The sequence below is a fragment of the Sapajus apella genome, unplaced genomic scaffold (genome assembly GCF_009761245.1).
Source record: "Sapajus apella isolate SASKATOON/1434 unplaced genomic scaffold, GSC_monkey_1.0 scaffold894, whole genome shotgun sequence".
NCBI lineage: Eukaryota > Metazoa > Chordata > Mammalia > Primates > Cebidae > Sapajus > Sapajus apella.
The window spans coordinates 11,767-24,407 of record NW_022437820.1 but is presented as its reverse complement, the minus strand read 5'-3'; the positions used below and the strand labels follow the sequence as shown (position 1 = coordinate 24,407).

The following is a 12,641-nucleotide window of genomic DNA, read 5'->3' as shown; positions in this document are numbered from 1 at the left end:
GCATGGGGCTCCTGCCGCCTTCCACCTGAGGGGTGGTGCAGGTTTCCGGCCTGGGATGGGAGGGTGGGTTAGGTTGGGCCGGGGCTCTGCCAGGAAGGTTCCCAGGATGCCCCTGTACCTCCTGCAGGTGGAGACCTGTACGGCATAGACCTGCACCTCCTGCAGATGGGGACAATGGCATCTGAGTGTCTCACATCAGGGGGAGACACCCCTCTGCTCCCAGGCTGGTCAAGATGTTGCCAAGGTGAGGCTGGCTGAGGAGCTCCATGGTTCAGCCTCGTCAGCTTTGCTCACTTCTGTGCCACATACATCAGGCCCAGATCGTTATCATCTGTAGCCTCCAACTCATGGCTTGGTCTTTGTGGCCAAACATCTCAGCCAGCCCTGAAACACCGCAAGAAGGGAGAGAATATGTCCTGGGCAGTATTTGTATTGGTTGTCATTCACTCACTTCATTGATGCAGCACTAGCTGTGGGCCATGCTCTGTTCTAGGTACTGGGGATTGCGTGAAAGAAACAGACAAGGGCCCTGCTCTCTTGCGCTGACATACTGATAGAGGTGAGGCCCAAAAAGGAGTCCAGGGCAGGGGGACAGAGCACGATGGCATGCCTAGTGAGGGAAGGCTTGGCGTTCAAGCCGAGATCATAAGGAAAGACAGTGAGCTGTGCAAGTGTCTGGGAGGAGAGCTTTTTTTTTTTTTTTGGAAGCAGAGTCTTGCTCTGTCACCCAGGCTGGGGTGCAATGGCACGATCTCAGCTCACTGCAACTTCCACTTCCTGGGTTCAAGTGATTCTTTTGCCTCAGGCTCCCAAGTAGCTGGGATTACAGGCATACACCACCACACCCAGCTCACTTTTGTATTTTGAGTAGAGACGGGGTTTCACTATGTTGGCCATGCTGGTCTCCACCTCCCAACCTCAAGTGATCCACCTGCCTCATCTCCGAAAGTGCTGGGATTACAGGCATAAGCCACCATGGCTGGTGTGGGAGAAGAGCCTTCTAGGCAGTGGGGGTGGCATGTGCAAAGGTCCTGGATCAGGAGTATGCCTGGACTTGGGTTTTCCAACCTCAGCATGGTTGATATTTTGGGCTGAAACTTCATTGTTCGGTTCTGTCCTGTGCATTGTGGGATGTTTAGGAGATCCCCAGCCTACCCACTAGGTGCCAGCAGTACCCTCTACCAGTTGTGACATCCAAAAATATCTCTAGATCCTGCCAAATGACTCTTGGGTGATGCAGTCATCCCCAGTTGAGAACCACTGACCTATTGTGTCCAAGGAAACAGAAAGGAGGTCAGCGTGGCCAAGAAAGAGCAGTTGAGGCACAGAGTGGACGGAGCCGGGATGTCGTTCATGATCATCAGGACTTAGGCTTTGACCCTGAGTGAAATGGGAGTGCTGATGGGTTTAGCTGGGAAGTGTTAAGAGCTGACTTGGGTTTTTTGTTTGTTTGTTTTTTTGAGATGGAGTCTCGCTCTGTTGCCTGGCTGGAGTGAAGTGGTGTGATCTCAGCTCACTGGAGCCTCCACCACCCGGTTTAAGCAATTCTCCAGTCTCAGCCTCCCAAGTAGCTGGGACTACAGGCATCCGCCACCATGACCAGCTAATTTTTGTATTTATAGTAGAGATGAGGTTTCTCCATATTGGTCAGGCTGGTCCTGGACTCCCAACCTCAGGTGATCTGCCTACCACAGCCTACCAGAGTGCTGGGATTACAGGCGTGAGCCACGGCCAACTTGGGTTTTAACAAATCCCTCTGGTCACGGGGTGGAGGAGGGGCTGTGGGACATGGACAGGAGTGGGGCAGGACCAAGAGCAGGGGCAGGCAGGGGAGGAAAGAGCCTAGTTATTGCAAGAGCCAAGGTAGGAGGCCAGGCTGGTGAAACCCTCAGATGGCAGCCAACTCTGTGTGCACGTGGGACGTGCATGCATGTGTGTGCATGGTGTGTGTGCACACATGTATGCGTGTGAGCATGGATTGCTTGGGTATGTGCATACACGTGTGTGTGGATGTGTGCCCACATTGTGTGTGTTGCTGTGCATGTTAGCATGTTTGAGCATGCAAATGTGCATGCATGTGTGCACGCTTTGTGTGTGTTCATGAGTGTGCACCTGCACAGATGTGCACAGGATGGTTGCTCAAATAGCCAGACAAAGACTGGGAAAGGAACAGCCCCACAGGTGCTCTTAGACTCCTGGAGCAGGAAAGCTCAGCCCCATCTGAGGCTCACCCTTCCTCAAAGATGGAGGCTGGGCCCTAACCAAGGTCATGTCTCCTTTCTTGTATTGAAAGAATAAACCTCACCATGCCCCAGGGCTGTTTCCTGGCTGTAGTTGGTCCAGTGGGAACACAGAAATCCTCCCTGCTGTCCGTCCTTTTTGGGGAGCTGTCAAGGGTGGAGGGGTTCATGAGCATCAAAGTGAGGCCACCCCCTACCTGTCTGCTAAGATGTCCCCATCATCCTGAAAGTCCCCCCTTCCTCGCTGCCTTTCCACCCCTCCCCATCCCAGCCAAGCTCACTTTCATTCGTTCTCTCCACCCCCCACCCACCGAGAGCCCACCTCCCACTACTCAAAACCCGTCATACCTCTGTCCCCATCATCCTTCTGTGACCCAAGTAAGTTGTGTTTTAGTGTTCAGTGGCCTACATTCTCCAGGAGGCCTGGGTGCAGAACACCTCTGTGGTGGAGAAAGTGTGGATCCAGCCTGGCTGGGGAGAGTCCTAGAGGCCTGTGCCCTGAGGCCAGATGTGGACAGCTTCCCTGCAGGAGTCCACACTTCAGTTGGGGAGCAGGTGAGAGTCTCCGGGTCTTTTGGGTCAGGGAGGCATTACAGTTGGGGGTCATTTTGCTCCCTGACTCATCATGGATGGTATGATGGAGAAATGCAGGAAGTGGTCATGGAAGTGGAGGAGAGGAAGTGCTCAGCTTAGGGCCAAGCACATACTAGGTGCTCATAAATAATCATTAATCAATAAATAGAAATGCACACAGAGAGAGGCAAGGAGTTGTGGTAGGAATTGGCTGTGAGGGTCTCTGACAACTGAGAGTGAGATGACTAGTCTGTCTTACTCTGCCCTGCCTTGCTGGGTGACATTGATCTAATTGCTTCCCCTCTCTGGGCCTCACCAAAGGGTCTGGACAGAGATGTCCAAGACACAGGATATATGCATCTGGAGCTATGGCTTGGGCAGGAGCTCACAAACTGTGACTCCCAGGCCAAATCCAGCCCTCCACTTGTGCACTTGTGTGTGTGTGTGTGTGTGTTTGAGATGGAGTCTCACTCTGTTGCACAAACTGGAGTGCAGTGGTGCAATCTTGGCTCACTGCAACCTCCCCCTCCCACATTCAAGAAATTCTCCTGCCTCAGCCTCCTGAGTAGCTGGGATTATAGGTGTGTGCCACCACACCTGGATAATTTTTATATTTGTAGTAGAGACAGTGTTTCACCATGTTGGCCAGGCTCATCTCGAGCTCCTGACCTCAGGTCATCTCCCCATTTCCCTCAGAGTCAAAGCCCAAGTAGTGATAATCCCTGGCAAGGTCCCTGTCACCTTGCTCTGGTATCCATCATCCCCATCTCCCATCATCATCTCCTGGCTTCACTCCAGCCTCCAGAGTCGTGGTGTTGTTTCCTGATCCCCCGCAGCACACTCTGTCCCCAGGGCCTTTGCACCTGCTGTTTCCACTGTTGGAAATCTCTCCCCAGGGGTTCCCAGGGCTCATCGTTCACTTATACCACATTCACAGAGAAGGCTTCCCTGATTACCTTATCCACCACCACCACCGCAACCCTGCTCATGCGAGTACACCTTACACCCACACCTGCTTTTCCTTTCCTTTCCTTTCATTTTCTTTCTTCTTTCCTTTCCTTTCCTTTTTCCTTTTCTTTTTTCTTGAGAGAGACTCTTGCTGTGTTCCCCAGGCTGGAGTGCAGTTGTGCAATCTCAGCTCACTGCAACCTCTGCCTCCCAAGTTCAAGCAATCCTCCCACCTCAGCCTTCTGAGCAGCTAGGATTGCAGGCAGGTGCCTCCATTTTTGTTCTTTTTTTTTTTTTTTTGAGACGGAGTTTCGCTCTTGTTACCCACACTGGAGTGCAATGGCGCGATCTCGGCTCACCGCAACCTCCGCCTCCTGGGTTCAGGCAGTTCTCCTGCCTCAGCCTCCTGAGTAGTTGGGATTACAGGCACGCGCCACCATGCCCAGCTAATTTTTTGTATTTTTAGTAGAGACGGGATTTCACCATGTTGACCAGGATGGTCTCGATCTCTTGACCTCGTGATCCACCCGCCTCGGCCTCCCAAAGTGCTGGGATTACAGGCTTGAGCCACCACGCCCGGCCCCATTTTTGTTCTTTTAGTAAAAATGGGGTTTCACCATGTTGGCCAGGCTGATCTCGAACTCCTAACCTCAAGTGATCCACTCACCTCAGCCTCCCAAGGTGCTGAGATTACAGGCGTGAACCACCACACCTGGCTGCACCTGCTTTAGTTTTTGTTCTTCACAGCGCTTTCCACCTGATGTGCTGTCTGTTACTGGTTTGTTTGTGGATTGCCTGCCTCTCTCCCCCTCTTTAGAATGACAGATCCATTCAGATAGCAGAAACTTTGTTTCTTTCATTGCTGTTTCCCCAAAGCCTAGAACCCTGACGGAGATATGATAACCAGGCAGTAGTTTTTAGTGGAATGAATTAATGTGAGAATGAATGAATGTGTCATCTGAGTGTAGATTACAGAGAAAAAAAAAATGAATGAATGAATGGCCAGGTTCGATGGCTCACGCCTGTAGTCCCAGCACTTTTGGAGGCTGAGGCAGGCAGATTGCTTGAAGTCAGGAGTTTGAGACCAGCTTGGCCAACATGGTGAAACTCCATCTCTACTAAAAATACAAAAATTAGCCAGGTGTGGCAGCGCACCAGTAATCCCAGCTACACGGGAGGCTGAGGCAGGAGAATCGATTGAACCCAGGAGGTAGAGGTTGGAGTGAGTCGAGATCATGCCACTGCACTCCAGCATAGATGAAAGAGCAAGACTCTGTCTCAAAAATAAATAAAAATAATTTTAAAAAAGAATGCATGAAAGACAAGAATGCCTAGATAGAAGGAATAAGTGATAGTAATCAGTAGTACACAAGGGAAATCATAGTGAATGAGAAATTATTTGTAAATTTCAAGATAGCTAGAAGACAAGGATTGTCATATACTCAATACAAAAGATAAATATTTGAGGTGATGATTATCTCAGTTACCCTGATATGATCATTACATACTGTCTACATCAGGGGTCCCCACACCCCCGGCAACGAATCAGTACCAGTCTGAGGCCTGTTAGGAAATGGACAGGCAGCACAGCAGGCGAGCAGCTGGCAGGTGTGTGAGGCTTCATCTCTGTTTACAGCCACTCCTTACTGTTCGCATCACCACTTAAGCTCCACCTCTAGATCAATAGCAGTGTTAGACTCTCATAGTGTGTGTTACAGACACATACCACCACCCATGGCTAAGTTTTGTATTCTTTTATTAGGGACAGGGTTTCACCTTGTTGGCCAGGCTGGTATCAAACTCCTGACCTTGTGATCCCCCCGCTTTGGCCTCCCAAAGCGCTGGGATTACAGGCATGTGCGACCGTGCCCTGCAGCTGCATGCTTCTGATGAAAATCTAATGCTTGATCTAGCACAGTCTCCCATTGTCCCCAAAGGGACTGTCTAGTTTCAGCAAAACTAGCTGAGGCTCTCACTGATTCCATATTATGGTGAGTTGCATAAGTATTTCATTATATTTTACAATGTGTTACTAATAGAAGCAGGCCAGGCACAATGGCTCATGCCTATCATCCCAGCACTTTGGGAGGGTGAGGCAGGCAGATAACCTGAGGTCAGGAGTTCGAGCCCAGCCTGGCCAACATGGTGAAACATGATCTCTAATAAAAATACAAAAAATCAGCAAGGTGTGGTAGCAGGCACCTGTAATCCCAGCTATTTGGGAGGCTGAGGCAGGAGAATTGCTTGAATCCAGCAGGCAGAGGTTTCAGTGATCCAAGATCATGCCATTCCACTCCAGCCTGGGTGACAACAGCAAAACTCCATCTCAATAAATAATAATAATAATAATAATAATAATAATAATAGAAGTAAAGTGCACAATAAATGTAATGTGCTTGACTCATCCTGAAACCAACCCCCTGCCCCCAGGTCCATGGAGAAGTTGTCTTCTACAAAACGGATCCCTGGTGACAAAAAGGTTGGGGATCACTGCTCTACAGATCTCAAAATATCATTTGTGCCTCTCAAATGGGTACAACTATTACATATCAACAAAAACTAAAAGAAATCAATTAAAATTTAAAATAAAAATAAGTAGGACTGAAAAGTTACCACTGGATCATCTAATAGGGAAATGAATGGTGTCCTCATTAAAGGTGGTCTCAGTGGAGAAAGGGAACAGAAGTTGGACTCAAATGGATACTGAGAGCGAGTAGGAGACAGAGTAGCTTGGGAAGCGCAGGTAACTCCTCCAGGAAGCATGCTGTGGGGGAAGTGAGACCGGTAAGAATGCAGGGGATGCTGGCCTGGGAGTGAGTGCCTTTGAAGCTGAACATGTCCCCAGAGGACAGGGGGAGCTACACCTCACCCTGATAGGCAGCTGCACCCCAACCTGCTCCTGCCTGGGCTCCCCAGTTTCACCCTATAGATGCAGACTCACGACGCTGTCCCTTTTGTGGCCACAGGGCATGAATCTCTCAGGGGCCTGAAGCAGCAGCTGAGCCTCGCCTGGGCTGTGTACAGAAAGGCAGCTGTGTACCTGCTGGATGACCCCCTGATGGGTTTGGATGCCCGTGTCACTCAGCACATCTTTAACCAGGTCATCGGGCCTGGTGGGCTACTCCAGGGAATAGTAAGTTTGGGAACGTGTCAGAGGGCAAAGGCAGAGGATGCCCTTAGCATCCAGTCCTAACCCAAGTTTCTCTCACTGCCCCCTTCCACTTGAGTCCAATTTTCCTCTTTATTGGTCAGCTTTTGCTGTGATGATGCTACATAACAAACAACCCCTCAGATTCCATCAGCTTACAACAACAGCTGTTTCTTGCTTATGCGTCTGTGGTTTAACTACTACAGCTCCGCCTTGGATGATTGTCCTGGGTCAGATGGACTCCTTGTCTTCTTGAGGTAGGCTGAAGGAGTCCCCTCTGTTTCTCTATTTGGAAATGCTATTTTCAAGAAAGATAGCAGGAGCACAAGAAGGGGAGCTCTCGCCACTCTGAGTCCAGGGACAATACTCCCACCCCTACCCCCTGCTCCAGGAGGCTGGCCAAGCACATGTGTATAACTTTTCTTTTCTTACTTTCTTTCCCCTTCCCTTCATTCCTCTTTCCCTTCCTCTCTCTCCCTCTTCCTCTCTCTCCCTCTCTCCTCCCTCCCTCCCTCCCTTCCTTTCTTTTTGACGGAGTCTTGTTCCATCACCTAGGATGGAATGCAGTGGTGCAATTTCAGCTCACTGCAACATTCACCTCCCAGTTTCAAGTGATTCTCATGCCTCAGTTTCCCAAGTAGCTGTGACTACAGGTGTGTGCCACCATACCAAGCTCATCTTAGTATTTTTAGTAGAGACAGGGCTTAGCCACGGTGACCTGGCTGGTCTTGAACTCCTGGCCTCAAGTGATCCACCTGCCTTGGCCTCCCGAAGTGCTGGGATTACAGGCATGAGCCATGGAATGTGGCCACATGTGTGTTAACTCCTAATCCTTCCCTGCCCAGACACAGACTCTTGTGACCCACGCACTCCACATCCTGCCCCAGGCTGATTGGATCATGGTGCTGATGGATGGGGCCATTGTAGAGATGGATTCCAACTAGGAGCTTCTTCACAAGAAGGGGGCCCTCATAAGTCTTCTGGATCAAGCCAGATAGCTAGGAGATAGAGGAGAAGGAGGTACTAGGTGGGCTTTGCTGATTCTCTGTGCCTGGCTCTTGCCAACCTTGGGGAAAAAGACTCAAAGGGTCCTACTGGCAAGAGTGGATTGCTCTGGTCACACCCTCCCTGCAGACTTATGCCCAGAAGCAGACGGCTCTCCAATAGGTCACCTCTCTCCAAGAAGAGCCAATAACCATCTATGAGCCAGGGGCTGTGCTGAGAACTTCTGTAAAACATACACTATTTGTATTTGACTCTCACCGTACCCTCAGAGGCATGTGAAGTTACTGCTATCATTTTACAGATGAGCAAAGAGAGTTAAATCAGTTGCCCAAGGTCACCAGATTAGAACTTGAGTGTGTCCAACACCAGAGTCTATGCTTGCAGTTGCTATGGAGACAGCACAAGAAGGTTTTGGTGCTTAGAAAGCTCCAACGTGCCAGCTAGAGTTTCTAATAATCCAAAGAACACAAAGTGCGCTGGATACATGACAAGGTTCTGGAAGTAAATTTGCCAAGCCAAGCTCACCCACAATGACTGAAAAGTAGCAACTCATAGCACATCACATATATTAGCTCACTGAATCACCTTAATGCCCCCGTGAGGCTGGTACTTGAATCATTTCCATTTCACAGATGAGGAAACTGAGGCCCAAAAGTTAAGAAGCCAGCACCAGGTTACATGGCTTATAAGTGGTGTAGGGCACGTTGGGAGCCAGATGTAAGGCTAAGGGCCCCACAGGGTCGTGGGGTGAGCCTTATGCTGTGCTGAGGCTCGGGATCCGAGAAATAAAAAGACAGGACACAGAAGTACAAAGAAAATGCAGCTGGACTCGGGGGGGCCATGCCACCTATAAGCGGAGGCTGGCGAGGCCCCGAATATCCAGAAGCATGCGTATTTGTGTATAGGTTAGGGGGCAGGGCAGTGATTGAAATCATCTTTACGGATAGTGTTAGGGTCGTGAGCAATAAAACATAGGGTCCACCCCCATTAGGTCACCTGGGCTTGAAGGTGGGCTGTGTGAAGTGAAGAGGGTGCAGTGCGCAATAATTCTCTCTATGGGAAAACTACTTCTAAGAAGATTTATGGCGGGATGCTTTAAGTCACAAGCAGTGACAGAGCTGTCAAGGTTACCACCGCCTTCTGGCAGCTTCCAATGAGTTCTATGGGAAGATGCTTTTCGAGCAGCACAGTAGCAAGAGCTGATAAAGTTCACAGTCACCAAGGTGGATTGCCGTTCTGAGGGCAGCCTTCCTCAAGAACTGGAGCAAGGTCCTACAACTCCTTTATCAGGAGGAGTGACCCTCACCCCAAGCCTGCCATACAGCGGGTATCTTTCCGATACTGAACACTGCCGCCTGGGCCATGGATTCTTGTCCTGGTGTAACTGTTTTCCCTTAAATCAAGCTCTGCACTGTGTCTGCTCCAGACATTCCTCCGATTATAAGCTGCTTATCCCTTAATTCATGCTCTGCACTGTGTCCACTCTAGGCATTCCTCCGATTATGAACTAAGATATAATTATAGGTGTATATGTAGGGAAATATTCTTTAGGCACTCATACTATCAACTGTTATATGATTACATATAGAGGGTTATATAAAGGGAGCCTTCAAGCCCTATTTCTATAAACTAATATAGGATTATGTAAAGGATTATATAAAAGGAAATAGCTGAGTAGTAACACTATAAAATGAGATATTCCTCAAGCCCTAACTGTGCCAGGGTTCTGCTTAGCTCTCATTCCTCAGCGCCTATATGGGGGGTTACCCACATTCAGGAAACTGAGGCCCAAAAGTTAAGAAACTAGTACCAGGTTACATGCCTTATAAGTGGCAGCACTGGGATTTGCACCCAAGCAACTTGATTCCAGAGAAGGTGTTTTTTAATCACTAGTCTTTTTACTACCCCTGCATGACAAAGCAAAGACTCACACCCAGGTCTCCCTCAATCTCAGACGTTGTCTCTTCTGAAAACATCTGCTTAGCATTGGCCCACCCTGTCTAAAAACACTAAGTTTTGATTCACAATGTCCCAGTCCTCAAGCTTGAAGCTAGAAGTTGCCTGTTTGTATTGGTCAGCTTTTGCTGCAATGATGCTGTGTAACAAATAGCCCCCCCAACTCTCAGCAGCTTACACTAGCAGTTATTTCTTGCTTACAGGCCTGTGGTTAATCTTCTATAGCTCTGCCTTCAGTTATTGGCCATATCTGGGGGTATAGTGGTGGACAGGTGTCCTTTCTGGCAGAGATGGTACCAGAGAGTTGATGGGAATTAGCCAGAAAAGCATTCCAGACAGAAGGAACTGCTTGAGCAATGCTGTCAGGAGAAACAGAGATAATGTTATACAGTGTTCACTGCTGTTTTTCCAACCTCAAGTTCACAGCAGGAACTCAATTATTCACTCATTGAAAAAATGGGGGCCGGGTGCGGTGGCTCAAGCCTGTAATCCCAGCACTTTGGGAGGCCGAGGCGGGTGGATCACGAGGTCAAGAGATCGAGACCATCCTGATCAACATGGTGAAACCCCGTCTCTACTAAAAATACAAAAATTAGCTGGGCATGGTGGTGCATGCCTGTAATCCCAGCTACTCAGGAGGCTGAGGCAGGAGAATTGCCTGAACCCAGGAGGCGGAGGTTGCGGTGAGCCGAGATCGTGCCATTGCACTCCAGCCTGGGTAACATGAGTGAAACTCCGTCTCAAAAAAAAAAAAAAAAAAAAGAAAAAATGAATGAGTGAGTGATGCCTGAATGATGTTCCTGGAAGAACTCAGAGCGGGGTGTTGAGGTTGCTGGAGAGGTGGCAGGAGGCAGGACAGGGAAAATGGATGGTCAGAGCAGTTAAGACCCCGTGGTCAGTGGGTGTCAAAGTGAGTATCTGGACCATGTTGTGTGACAGGGCTCTCTTGACCTTTTATCAGATTGTGAAAACAATCTGATAAAAAGAGATGTCAAGGTAAAAATTTAAAGTGATATACAGAAAGAAATCAGCATGAGACAATTTAGTTGGGAAGGCCTAAGCCTTAGATTTTTGGATATGGACTGATTCAAAAGAAATGTGCAGAGGGTCGGTGAAGGATCCCAAGATGGCTGGGTGAAAACTTGCTCTAAAAACCATTGACTGGATAGCTTTTTGGGAGATCATACCCCCAAACCAAAAGGCCATTGCTAATTCCCTGAAATCCTGCAATGAGATCCTCACCTCCAGGTTGGCTGCTTTACCTGAGAATCCACCATCTATTGACTGGGCTTACTACAAGGCCAATGTGGCCAAGGCAGGCTTGGTGGATGACTTTGAAAAGCAGTTTAATGCCCTGAAGGTTCCTATGCCAGAGGATCGATACACTGCCCTGGTGGATGCCGAAGAAAAAGAAGATGCGAAGTCTTGTGCTGAGTGGGTGTCTCTCTCAAAGGCCAGGGTTGTAGAGTATGAGAAACAGATGGAGAAGTATAAGAACTTAATTCCATTTGAACAGATGACCATTGTGGACTTGAACGAAGCTTTCCCAGAGACCAAATTGGACAAGGAAAAGTATCCCTATTGGCCTCACCAACCAATTGAGAATTTATAAAATTGAGTCCAGGAGGAGGCTCTGGCCCTTATATTACACATTCTGGACATTAAAAATAAAAGTAATTATACAGTTAAAAAAAAAAAAAAAAAAAAAGAAATGTGCAACTACCCTTTGACCCCAAATTCCTCAAACAAATTATTGAGAGTAATTGATTTTCACTCATTTCCCTTTAATATGACTCCTAGTCCTTGTACTTTACTGTAAATATCTTTCCTGAGCTTATCAGTGATTTCTTTCTTGCCAAATTTAGAGGCCTTTTTTTTTTTCAATCTGCTTATAGCCCAATCATTCAATTATATTTTAGAAGGGTTATCTTATATTTCTCTCATTTTACTTTTAGTGTTGTAAATATTCCAAAGGTAATATGTGTTATTTGCAGTGAAATAGAACATACAGATTTGATGATTTGTGATAATCCAGGCTAAGGTGTTAATAGAATTTTTCCTGGCTTTTAAGTACATTTTTATATGTTGTATATGTATAAAGTTAATTGAGGACGGAGACAGGAATCTTTATTACATTAATACTCAGATGTCAGTGGCTTTTGCTCCACGTGCTTGCAGATGACATTAGCCACTTCTGCAATGTTTCTCAAGTATTTCTGGGGATCCCTGGAGATGTATTTTGTTTACTTATAAACAAGTCTTATCTTAAAGGTACTGTTACTGCTCTGTCAAATACCTACCTCCACCAGACATCATAGACACTGCTCAACACCAGCAGTAGCTCTCTAGAGCCCCTTAATTGTAAAGGCAGGGTTGATCTCTCAAAGTAAAAAGGTGGGGAAAAGATATACCAGCAAAATTAAAAGAATGTCATCTTAGTTATGTTTATATCAGGTAACACTGACAACCAAAAAGCATTACTGAAGATAAAGAGATTATTACATAATAATTTAAAAATTCATTTCACCAGTATTTAAACCTTGTTTCCTTCTATCACATTTCCATTCTAAGATGTACATTTTTTCCCCACATTTTAATATATCTGAAGTCAGAAAGCGTCCTATAGTCAGGTAAGTAGCAAAAGTAATATGATCATCATTGCTTGAACATTTATATCAAAACTTGTAGAATGGGTGTTAGAGGCATGGAAGAAAATTCTGGAGAAAATAGTGATGCACTCTTAATAAGGGCTGAACAACAGTTGATGATAC

General features: G+C 47.5%; 1 pseudogene across 1 annotated transcript; it reads left to right on the top strand.

Moving 5' to 3' along the window:
• Window positions 1-10,996: 10,996 nt before the first annotated feature.
• On the top strand, window positions 10,997-11,578 carry LOC116546435 (annotated as a pseudogene). The gene has a single exon (XR_004266712.1). The product of XR_004266712.1 is annotated as an ATP synthase subunit d, mitochondrial pseudogene (transcript).
• The last annotated feature ends 1,063 nt before the right edge of the window (window positions 11,579-12,641 follow it).